Consider the following 13463-nt stretch of genomic DNA (forward strand, 5'->3'; position numbering starts at 1 on the left):
AGGAAACATTGAAGAGAGACAGTACTTCCTGCTTAAAGGAATTGGACATTGTAGACAAGCAACTAGAATATGGTGTGATCAGTAAAACAGGTCACCTTTCAAAGATAGAGTATTAGGAGCTTCATAATCCCAGGCCACAGACTGGTCTTAAAAGTCATAGGAAACTACCTGGGGAAAGCAATGTCAATATTGAAACCTATAAATATTAGTGAGACATACATCCCAGTGTAGTAGGAGAGAAAAAAGAAATGACAATGCCATCAGATATAATGGAAATCAGGCAAAGACCCCTGTGTGCTACCTCTTCCTGTTCTCACCTCCTCATTTACTTCCTCATGTTTTGTTTATCTTATTTCAAATACAGTCATAAACAGAGAAAGATGGGATTGTTGGAGCAATAACAAAATAAAATTCTACATGTTCTTAATGAATTTATTCAAAATTTTCTGGAGAATAATCTTCATATCATCTATAATTTATATCTCTTCCTCCATATTTTATTTCACTTCAAAATTGATCATCTTTGGGCATTTTGTGTGTGAGTTATTGTTTTCAAAATGCTTTCTGTGGGTCCAGCACTGTGGTGTAGCGGCTGAAGTCTTCACCTTGAATGCATCGGGATCCCATATGGGCGCCAGTTCTAATCCCGGCAGCCCCACTTCCCATCCACCACTGTGTTTGTGGCCTGGGAAAGCAGTGGAGGATGGCCCAAAGCGTTGGAACCCTGCACCCATGTGTGAGACCCAGAAGAGTTCCTGGCTTCAGATTGGCTCAGTACCGGCCATTGCGGCTCACTTGGGGAGCGAATCATCAGACAGAAAATCTTTCTCTCTATCTCTCCTCCTCTGTGTATATCTGACTTTGCAATAAAAATAAATAAATCTATAAAAAAACACTTTTTGTAACTCCTTCAGAATGGATAGAACATTTGCCATTTGGCTAAATACATGTTTTTAATATTAGAAAAAACATATGGGCTTATAATTGTAGGTCATATAATCAAGTGTTTTTTCAGTTTCTACTTTCAAACCGTAGTAGTTTCCAATGAACAATGCAGATATTACTGACCTTCTGAAAAACCTCTTCAGTGTTTATGACAACATTTGCTCAAATTTATCAAATAGTTAAACAATAATAAAAATTATTATATTCCAGCTTTTATGATGAAACACCACACTTGGTTTGTAATGTTTTCAATCATTATAGACTTCTGAAATATCTTCTATGAATAATTATTAAACATACTGACTGAATAATACGAAGTGAGAATATGAAACAAATTACAATGAAATATTTATTGTTATGAGGAAATTTTCATTTCCAACATCCAAAAATGTGATCTTAAAAATTCACTGAGTGCATGTTGGTTTCTCATAAAACAAGTGTTCTGGATATATTCCTAGGAGTGCTATTGCTGGATCATATGGTATGTTGAATTTGAGTTGTTTGAATAGTCTCCATACTGATTTCCATAGAGGCTGTACCAGCCTGCAGCCCCACCAGCAGTGGAGTAGGGATCCCTTTTCCCCGCAACCTCGCCAACAAGTGTTGTTGGTGCTTTTATTCATGTGGGTCAGTCTTACTGGCGTTAGGTGGTACCTCATTGATGTTTTAATTTGGATTTCCCTTATTGCCAGGGAACTTAAGCATTTTTTCATATGTTTATTTGCCATTTGGGTTTGTTCATTTGTGAAGTGTCTGCCCATTTCCCGTGCCCATTTCTTGAGTGGCTTGTTTGTTTTGACATTTTGGTTGTTTTGTAGCTCTTTGTATATTCTGGAGATCAGCCCTCTATCACCTATGTCGTGTGCGAAGATCTTCTCCCATTCTGTGGGTTGCTTTTTTACTTTGTTGATTGTTTCTCTAGCTGTACAGAAGCTTCTTAGTTTGATGAGGTCCCAATTGTTTATTTTGGTCTCGATTTCTACTGCATTTGGAGTCTTTTTTAGGAAGTGAGGGCCTACCCCTAAGTGTTCCAGTGTGTTTCCAACATTTTCTTCCAAAAGTTTGAAGGTTTCTGGATGTAGGTTTAGATCTGTTATCCATTTAGATCTGATCTTAGTGTATGGTGAGAGATGTGGATCTATTTTTTTGTTTCTGCAGGCTATTAACCAGTTGTCCCAACAGCATTTATTGAACAGACCTTCCCATTTGCCTGGATTGTCGTTTGTCTTTTTGTCAAAGATTATTTGGCTGTATCTGTGTGGGTTTCCTTCTGGTGTTTCTATTCTGCTAAACCAACATGCACTCCTATGCTCATAGCAGCACAATCAGTAATTGCAAAAACATGGAAGCAACCAAAATGCCCATCAACAGAGGATTGGATAAGAAAGCTATGGTACATCTACTCCATGGAATACTACTCAGCTATTAAAAAAAACAAAATGCAGTTCTTTGTGGCCAAATGGGCCAAACTGGAAACCATAATGCTAAGGGAAATGAGCCAATCCCAAAAGGTTAAATACCACATGTTTGCCTTAATTTAAGATGATATGATGTTATGTATAACATGTTATGTTTTGAATGTTATATGTTGTGTATAAACTAAATTGAAGTATAGGTGAGGTGGTCACAGAAGGTGGCTGGGAACTCGCATTTACTTTTTTTTTTTTATTGTTAATTATTTTGCATTATGTGACAGTTTCATAGGCTCTGGGTATCCCCCCCTCCCTCCCCCTCCCCTCCCCCGGTGGATTCCTCCACCTTGATGCAGTATTACAGTTCAAATTCAATCAAGATTCTTTCATTGCAAACATATACCAAGCATAGAGTCCAGCTACTTATTGTCCAGATTGGTTGAACAGTTTCTTGGGCAGACCTTTTCTGGTCTGAAGTTTGAGCTGGCAGAATATCATCACAGTCAATTAAAAGTCCCAGTATAACATCAACAGCAATTTGCAATGTTATGGAGTTGACATGGTTTTGAGTAACCAGTGTATTAAAAAGAAAAAAAAATAAATAAAAAAAAAAAAAAAAAAGGAAAACAAGTCCTAGCCACAACCTATGATTAGCTCATTGACATTTCAATTTAGTTCATATACAGGACCGGCTGCTCTATACCTTAAAATGGCCATAAGGCACCATTCAGCTGTTTCGTGTCCATTTCATCTTAGTATTTAGCCAGTTGTTGTGTTGAAGTAAAATTTTGCTGATCTTGGCAGATTTTAGGATAATCCAGACTGGCTTGTAACTCTAACAAGATATATGTCAACATTTTAGGTGCAGAACACTTTTTTTTGGGGGGGGGGTGTGTGCAGGAAAATCCTCAACACCATGGTTGGTTACTCATTACTATGTCAATTAATTCCATAATGATGTAAATTTTTGCTGATGGTATGTTGGAGCTTTCAATTGACTGGGATGATACTCTGCTGGCTCTGTCTTCAGACCAGAGAGGGTATACCTAAGAAGCCGTTGAACTTGACTGGACAATAAGATGCTGGACTCTATGTTTGGTATACGCTTGCAATGGGGGAATCTCAACTGAACTTGAGCTGTGGTTATGCAACAAGGTGGAGGAATCCACCATGGTGGGAGGGTTTGGGGAGGGGTGGGAGAACCCAAGTATCTATGTAACTGTGTCACATAATACAATGTAATTAATGAAGTTAAATAATAAATAATTAAAAAAAAATTCACTGAGGGCCGATACATTAGCTCAACTGGCTAATCCTCCATCTCCAAGCAATGCATCCTGTATGGGTGCCGGTTCGTATTCCAGTTGCTCTACTTCCCAGCCTGCTCTCTTCTTGTGGCCTGGGAAAGCAGTTGAGTACAGACTTGGAGTCCTGCACTGCCTGGAAGACTCAGAAGAAGCTCCTGGTTCCTGGCTTCAGATTGGCTCAGCTCGAGCCATTGGTGGTCACTTAGGAAGTGAACCAGCATATGAGATTATCTTTCTCCCTGTCTGTCCTTCTCACTGTAAATCTGCGTTTAGAATAAAAATAAATGGATGTATAAAAAATTTACTAAGTGTGGGATATGTTCCCACATGTCCACTCAAAGGTTGGGTTCAGACACAGGAAAGGCAGGAAAGAAAAGAAAGCTTCATTAATGGTCTTGCAAGATGGAATGTCTGATGTGCAGGCACACACAGTGCAGCCACTGTCAGCAGTTTATTTTCTAGAATATGGGTCCCTCCACTGGCTCCTCCCAGGCTGAGCACCATGGAGTGTACAACCTTCAAGGATGTCATTTTACGTTCATTATTTCTGATCAGTACTTTTTTTGTCCTCCTCCTCCCATTTTATTTCTCAACACTGATACTTTGGTTTCCTCTTTTGAATTGGCCACTCCTAACACCATGTTTGCCTAGGGACTTTTCAGAAACATGAACTTGCACAGCTGCTACCCTGAAAGCTGTTTATGCAAGCCCCACGACTTTCGGCAGCAGCTGTAAGCTATTTGCACAAGCCCAATGAACTTTAGCGGTTGCTACACCTCTGCACTATTTATACTAGTCAGTTAATGGAAATTTTCCATTTACGTTTGTGTATTGAAAATGGACTACTAGATATTTTCTAAAGCTAAGGATATACCTTGGGCATATTAGATCTTGATAATGACTGAACATAAAAAATAATTCAATCTGGTACAAAGTACCAAAAAATCTACATTTTCTTACTATTAGTATATAAAAGCAGAGTTACTATTGACGTAATAGGAATTAATGTTCTAAACATAGAAAATTAAATTTTAAACAAATACACACTAGCATTAGATTTGAATAATACAAATCCACATATTGCCCAAGCCAACAGAGGCAGCATGGAGAGCTGCAGCTAACCATCAACCCCAGATCTCTTTTCCCTTTCCTCCAACTTCACCTTCATCCTCTGTCCTCAACTATTGCTTCAATCCATCCTGACCCCAGCCCTTACCCTCCTTCTTCCCATGAGCTTCCATTGTCCCATTACATGCCTGCAGTTTTGGCTTTCATCGCCACCAGTGACCAAAGTGTCCAGATGCCAAGAATTCTGTTCTACATGGACGTCAGCATGATTGGGGGTAGATTAAACATCACTCTTAACATGCAGCTACTTACACATGGCATGGAAGTTGGAAGCTTCATCATTAGAAAGTAGGATGCTATGATGACATGGGAGGAAAGTAGTGCATGCATCAACAGCTCAGAAAGGAAATGTCTTGAGAGAAGTATCACTTTGGCTGGACCCATTGATAACACTTCAAAGCCTTTGCTATGCTCACTTACAAACTGGAAGAGCACATCAGCAACTCTATGATCAACCACACATCTGCCAACAGACATACAGTCACCCTAAGGCTGGTGGCTCCTCCTAATCAGTATGGCTCTCCTTTTTAAAAATGTGATTGCAAGATCGAGGAAATACAAGGAATGTGGGGTTAGCTCAAGGCAAAAGCGAACATGGTCTGCAAATCAACTGAGTGGGCCATCACTATGTCTGGCATTTTGCCATCTATCATGACGTGTTTCTGCTAGATCTGTCTGGTCATGATCAAGGCCCCCATGAAAGGTGTGGTGTGAGAATCCTATATTGTCCAGTGTTTTGGTCATCTTTGCAGGTGGTCAGGGCAGTGCCAGTATGAGCTTTCCCCACACCACTTCATCCAAGTGCCTCAAGCCCTCCAGGTAGAGGCTTATACCATTCAAGGACAGTAAGAAATTCCATAGCCAGAGTTAATCAAGCTGCACCAGTTGGCACTGCCACAGTCTCCTTTGCCCATGACACATGATGATGCTGGTTTTAGTGCAGGTCTGGACACATCTGATCAGACTACATTTCAAGAATTTAGCAATCCAAACGATTAGATTGACCGTATAGTTGATTTCCAAGAGCCAAAATTTTATTTTCTTTTTTTTAAGATCTTCTGTCCAATGATTCACTCCCCAAGTGACCATAAGAGCTGGTGGCTGCACCAATCCGGAGCCAGCAGCCAGTAACTTCTTCTAGGTCTCGCACGCAGGTGCAGGCTCCCAAGGCTTTGGGCCATCCTTGACTGCTTTGCCAGGACACAGGCAGGAGTTGGATGGGAAGTGGAGCTGCTGGGGTTCGAACCGGCGCCCATATGGAATCCTAGGCATGTTCAAGGGGAGGACTTTAGCTGCTATGCCATGGCGCCGGGCCCCAGGAGACAAAATTAATGTGATCCATGAGATGTGTGGAGCACAGATCAAAAGTGACAACCAAATAGAAAGATTTACTGAACAGCATTTCTGCTGCTGACAATTGCCTGTTGCAACATGGACCGAAGGCACACTTTCTTCAGAGGCAACAGGCACAGGGCACATCCAGAACCATGCAGATTCTCCCATAATCTCTCTGCTGTTTACCACCACCCATGACCCATCTGAGTCATTTCCAAACAGTCAGCAATTCCAGATTTTAAATAATTTGTAAATTTTCTATGTTCTACACACCTTGTGATCCACATGTGAGTTTTTAAAATGTTTTAGTCTCTTTTTCTTTCAACTGTCAATGTTGAGATCCATAATTTTATAAATTCCCCCTGTGTTTGTTTTCAGCTCATGAGTTTTTCTGTTTGTCATGGGAATGTAGGAGTGGAACATTAATTCATTTCAGTATGTGATGTTGGGAAATTTTCAAAACAAAATTGGACTGGAAAAATCCAAATATGATTGTGCTTACTTTATAATGTTACCAGTGGATCAAGGGATATTAATATCTAGAAATTTAACAGATATATTATTTATTTTAAAAAGATGGTGTGGGGCCCAGTGCAGTAGCCTAGTGGCTAAATTCATCACCTTGAACGTGCCAGGATCCCATCCAGGATCCCATATGGGTACCAGTTCTAATCCCGGCAGCCCTGCTTCCCATCCAGCTCCCTGCTTGTAGCCTGGGAAAGCAGTCAGGGATGACCCAAGGCCTTGGGTCCCTGCACACGTGTGGGAGACCGGGAAGAGCTCCTGGTTCCTGGCTTCGGTTTGGGCACAGCAACAGCCGTTGCGCTCACTTGGGGAATCATCGGATGGAAGATCTTCCTATCTGTATCTCCTCCTTTCTGTGTATCTGACTTTCCAATAAATAAGTAAATAAATAAATAAATCTTAGGGAAAAAAAAAGACGATGTGCCTTGGAGAGAGCAGGATGTCCAGCTTCCCAGCGCTGACCTTTCGGGTGCAGAGAGCGACCAGAGCGAATTAAAAAAAGAAAAAAAAAAAAAAACAGGTGATGTTGAGAAAGGCAAGACTATATTTACTCAGAGGTGTGCCCAGTGCCACACTGTGGGAAAAGGAGGCAAGCACAAGACCAGATCCAATCTCTATGGTCTGGTAGGGTCATGGGTCAGGCCGTCGGCTTCTGTCACAGAAGTGCCGACAAGAACCAAGGTGAGAGGGTTCGGTGGTTCCCTAACACCGCCCCAGTTGCCTGAACGTGGCCTGTAGCCAGCTCTTCCATCAGGCCCCACTTGGGAAGGGGACACTGTGACTGAGTAGTTGGAGAATCCCGAAGCACATCCCAGGCAATGATTTTTGTTGGCATTAAGAAGAAGAATGAGAGGGCAGATTTGATAGATAGCTTATCTCAAAAAATCTACTAATGAGTAATGCTTGGCCACTGCCTTATTTATTACAAATCAGAAATGTCTCATGACTTTTTTATGTCCACCATAATTTAGTTCTCCTACATCAGAATTTAGATTGTGAATGGCTGACAGAATATTTCTGTTCGGCAGTACTGGTTTTAAACAAGGTTGCCTTGTGTGATTAAATAAAAATGATTAGATCTGTTGAAAAAAAAAAGGTAATGTGCCTTAAATCACAACAATAACAACAACAACAAAAACAAGAAAGGTAACATGAAAAAAATCACCTTATATGCAGCTTTTTCATGCAATAGTATATAAAAAATAAAACTAATTATGCTACTGTGATAATATGGGAGAAATGGCATTAGTAGACAAAGGAAAGGAAGGAGAAATCCCAGTGCCTACAAAACTGTATCCCGGAAAATAAAAATAGTTTTTTTTGAAAAAAATAAATTCTTTTTTTTAAAAAAGCTAATTAAATATACACTGCAGAGGTTTTCAACTATACTTTGGCACGAACCTTTGCCTAATCTGTCAAATCTTGCTTTCATCTATTTCATTTCATTGTGGTAAGAATTGTCAACATGAATATTCAACCTGTCAATAAGTCTTTGAGTGCACAATACAATATATACAACTAGCATTCTATCTGTTTGAATTTGTGTATTCATTATCTCATATAGGAATAGCGCAGTATTTGTCCTGTCTCCCAAATTCATCACTATTCTCCATGACAATTTTTTTAAAAGGTTGAATAATACTTCCTAACATGTCAATAATTTATTTCCTCAATGCTTGCTCTTTTCTCTCCCTCTTCCTTTGACAAGTTTGTACTCCAGGGCATCAGTTTATATGCTTTAAGTTGCAGGAAACATAAGACACTTTCAGACTCATACAAACAACGATAAGATTATTTCATTCTAACAGCTGAAAAGGATACGTTTCATGGCTGAATTCCTTTACTAGTTCTCTGTTGATTTCAAGAACTACAGTTTTATTTTTCTCTTTCAGTCCCCTTAATCAGGAAATGTAGATATCAACATTATCCCAAACTACTGCGGCTTCTGATAAGTACTTCATTTATAACCTAAATGTCTGCTATTTCACAGCTCTTATTCTCACCATATCACCACTCCACCTAAAAATAATTTTAACAGTATAAATGCCACAGATTACTGGGTGGGATATTGTGCTTTTATTTCTGTATTTGAATGTTTAATAAATATGTATTATTTATAATAAAAAATGAAAAAAAAAATAAATAAATGCCACAGATTAATTGGACAATTAAAAAGGGACTTTGTACTAACAAGAGGGGGCGGGGATTCAATATTCAGAAATGTTTGGATCTTTAAATATTCCATTTCTTCCAAGGTTTTTTTTTTTTGGACTATATATACATGAATCATTAAGCATTTGAATTTTTTCCCTTTTGTTCTTTTGGGTGTTTGACAAATGGTTTTAGATTGTCCCTATACATTTTCAGATTTCAATTAGTCCCACTGATAATTGTTTTTTTCTTAATATTTTTTTTTATTCATTGATTACATTATATTATGTGATACAGTTTCGTTGGAACTGGGAATCACCCCACCCCTCCCCCCGCCCTCCCCCCATGTGGAATGTTCCACCTTGTTGCATATCCACTGATCAAGTACAGTTGAGATTCCCTCTTTGCAAGCATAAACTAAACATAGAGTCCAACATCTTATAGTCCAATCTAGTTCCTCAGCTTCCTGGGGAGACCCTGTCCGGTTCGAGGGCAGAACCATCAGATTATCAACGTCCCACTGATAATTTTAAGTACTGTCATTTACAAGTCAAATGGCTTTGGTAAAAAATATGACTCAAGATACCTCTGGAGGATGTAAGGTCTCTGAGCAATAGAGACACAAAAATTCATTCCTCTTTACTGTTGGGTAGGTTGCCATAATGATGGAAACAGACCAGAAGAGACTGAGGTAAATGCTTTCGTCTTTTAATTTTTGTGAAAATATTCCTCTAATCAAATTTGGACAAAGATATTGCCTAGATATGTGGTTATGGGTGACTCGATTTCCAAATATGAGCCCCCTAAATTCAACAGACCAATTGTTCTTTTCATGTTAAAAGTAACTCTGTTCTGGATATATTCCTAGGAGTGCTATTGCTGGATCATATGGTATGTTGAATTTGAGTTGTTTGAATATTCTCCATACTGATTTCCATAGAGGCTGTACCAGCCTGCAGCCCCACCAGCAGTGGAGTAGGGATCCCTTTTCCCCGCAACCTCGCCAACAAGTGTTGTTGGTGCTTTTATTCATGTGGGTCAGTCTTACTGGCCTTAGGTGGTACCTCATTGATGTTTTAATTTGGATTTCCCTTATTGCCAGGGAACTTGAGCATTTTTTCATATGTTTATTTGCCATTTGGGTTTGTTCCTTTGTGAAGTGTCTGCCCATTTCCCGTGCCCATTTCTTGAGTGGCTTGTTTGTTTTGACATTTTGGTTGTTTTGTAGCTCTTTGTATATTCTGGAGATCAGCCCTCTATACCTAAGCAGCCGTTGAACTTGACTGGACAATAAGATGCTGGACTCTATGTTTGGTATACGCTTGCAATGGGGGAATCTCAACTGAACTTGAACTGTGGTTATGCAACAAGGTGAAGGAATCCACCATGGTGGGAGGGTATGGGGAGGGGTGGGGAGAACCCAAGTATCTATGTAACTGTGTCACATAATACAATGTAATTAATGAAGTTAAATAATAAATAATTAAAAAAAAAGTAACTCTGAAACTTCAAAAATTTTACTTAGTAAAAGGAACTGTTCATTGAGTCTCATTTCATTTGAAAGGCAGAAAGACAGAGAGGGAGACAGACAAATCTTTCATCTGCTGTTTCATTCTGTAAATGCCAGCAAAAATTAGGGGTGGGCTAGGCCAAAACCAGGAGACAAGCACTTAGTCCGGGTCGCCCACAGAAGCGTAAGTATGACTCAAACCAGGTTCCAACATCCAGGGAATGGCTATCAGCAGGCAAACCACTACTATGATTTTTGTTGAGATTTTACGTTTTGAGGTAGTGGAATCAACAGTTCAAATTCACTGTGTCTTCTTTACAGGCACAGATGAGGTAGGAACTGTTTTCATTCCATGTTTCTAGCGATGACATTGAAATTCAGCCAGGCTCAGCAATTACTCTAGTCCCAAACAGGTAGTAAGATGGAGAGCTAAGTATTTATCCCTTATCTTTATGCTATAGAGCTCATATTCTTCGTACTATGTGTTCAGTCTTCTATTCAGTATCTCTGAAGTATTTTTGATGTAATGGACTTTTCTAGAAGCTCTGGCTTAAGTGATTAACAGGAGAAACATGAACCTGAGGCCGAGGACATGGCTGAAAATTACACTGTTAAGAATTAAATACACACATAAAATAGAGAAACATCCTAAATTAATAATTTTGTGAAGGAAATAAAGTATGATGATATAAAATGAAAGTGTAGAAACCATGACACAAGTCAGGAAAATGATATCTATGCAATGAATGATCATTTTGGTAGCATTGGGGTTGATAGGAGCTTGCAACCTGAAGCCACAGTGAAGCCTATGTGCTTTATTTAAGCTAAGGAACAAAGAGGGTGGGTGTCTGTCCCAGCAGGATCACAACTAGGATGCCTGCATCCTATATAGAGTATGAGGGTTCATGTTTAATCTCTGTACTTGATTCCTGCTTCTTGCTAGCAGCATCCTTGGAGCCAACTGCTGACAGCTGAAGCAGCTGGGCTCCTAGAACACACACTGGAGACATTTGAGGCCCTGGCTTTTCAGCCTCAAACTCAACCCAGCCCTGGATGGGTAGGATCTCTCTCTTTCCCTCTCTCTTGCTCTTTTGCTTTTCTTATCCCCACAGAACTTCTTGCTCCCTGAAATAGATACACAGACCATTCAAAAAAGTAAGCATAACATAGTGGGAGAAAGAGGAAGAAAAATGTAAAAACTACATTAAGATATTTGGATTTGATTCTAAATGGAATAGGAATTATTGGTGCTCAGAAGTATTAAAATGAAACTATGCTACAAAGAAAATAGTTTTTAAGGAGAATAGAAAGGATATAGAGTGCTTAAGGAACAACTGAAATAGTCAACATAAAAAAAATAGTAGTTGGATAGTGTTACTATATGGTATGGAACAAAGCAGAAAGATTCTCAATATATTATTCAGGTCAAAAAGGCTGTTTTTACTGGTTATGTTCGAATGAGTATTCTACAAACCATTACAGGATACCAGTAAAACATTTTCATTCATGAAACACATAACACATATCCTAGTCACATTGTTAATAGATGTTGTTCTTTCATACTCATTCATGTTGAACACGTAAAAATCATGCAGAAAATTTATGTATTTGTCATTTTCTCCATCTGCCAATAAAGTCTTTTGAGATAATCTAATAATGCTAACTCACTACATTTCAAAAAACACTGAATATTAAAACATTTCAATTCTTATGATAGAAGACAAGCAATCAGTAAAATGTACAAAAGGCATTTATTTTACATTTTATATATTTTACTTGAAAGGCAGGAAGATTAAAAAAAGACACAAGCTTAGAATAATCTTCCATATTCTGCCTAATTTTCTTCTCACTGCTCATTAATACTCAGCGAATAGCTGCACCAAACCTGAGAAATACTGAGACCGGTGGGCATACTATTTTTATAATATTAAGAAAGTCTCTTCTTTGTGTCATTTGAAGGTATTGTCTTCTTTAAATTTTCTTTCTACAAGCATGCTTCTGAAAATTGCCTATGGGCGAGTGTGATACCATAACATGCTATTCTGCTGCTTGCCATGCCAGCATCCCATATTCTCATATGGGTGCCACTTTGTGCACCAATTATTCAGTTACTGATCCAGCTCTCTGCTTGTGGTCTGGGAAAGCATTGGAGAACGGCCTGGGTCCTCGGGCCCCTGTGCCCTCATGGGAGATGCAGAACAAACTTGCTTTTGGCTTTAGCTTAGCTTAGCAATGCCTCATGGCCTCAATTATGATCCAGGAATTTGTCAGGGAATACTCTAAATAAAAGACTACCATGGATTTCCCAAATAAGAACAAAAAGAATGAATGTAGCAAATGATGAGAACTCCAACAAGTAAAAGATGTATCATGATTTTGACTAAAATGCAAATTTCTTTGCATGGTCATCATTTAGAATCAACCCTCTGTGGTAGAGGAATTATATCTAATATTTCCAGCAGACCATATTATAAAACCCCAAAATAAGACCACACAAATATTCCCTACTCACAATATTGAGGACACATGGCACTCAGAAAAAATCAACTAATGGTTTTACCTCCATGAGAATAATTTTCCTAAAAAAGTGAAATTATTATTAGTTTTTAAAACCACTATTGTTACATGTCAGAAATGCAGCCATTTCTCAAACTTGAGTCACTTTTAAGATTCTTTCACTCAATAAAAATGTTATTAAATCCTTTTCATATGTGAGAAACACAACTCTAAAATGCTAACCACACTGCATATATTTTATCTACTGAAAATGCTGGAAAACTGGTTTTCACATTTTGCACTTGTTTACTTTAGTGGGAGGTTAAGATAACTATATAAATTTTCTCAGCACTTAGCACAGAAGTCTAAGCTGAGATTTGGAATTAGGATGCAACAAGCACATGACATGAAGTCCAAAACCACACACCGTGAGTTCACTTAGTGTCAGTCATTATGCTGGAACAGTGAGGAAGAAGTACTCTGTGCTTACCAGGAATGCATTTTCCATAGAGCAGATGAATTACAGAAATTTCAAAACTGTAAATGTCATGTTAAGATCTAAAGGCAACATAGTGGAACTTGGAGGAACAAGCACACAATGAAAGACTGAAATACAAGATCATCACCTTGAGGTCTTCTGCTTTCCAGGGTACC

At 38.8% G+C, this 13463-nt stretch overlaps 1 pseudogene; it reads left to right on the forward strand.

The window, feature by feature from the left end:
* The window catches only part of LOC118759431 (cytochrome c-like), a 77385-nt pseudogene extending 69833 nt beyond the window's left edge, over nucleotides 1-7552 (forward strand).
* The last annotated feature ends 5911 nt before the right edge of the window (nucleotides 7553-13463 follow it).

This window comes from Ochotona princeps, chromosome 13, assembly GCF_030435755.1.
Source record: "Ochotona princeps isolate mOchPri1 chromosome 13, mOchPri1.hap1, whole genome shotgun sequence".
Classification (NCBI taxonomy): Eukaryota; Metazoa; Chordata; class Mammalia; order Lagomorpha; family Ochotonidae; genus Ochotona; species Ochotona princeps.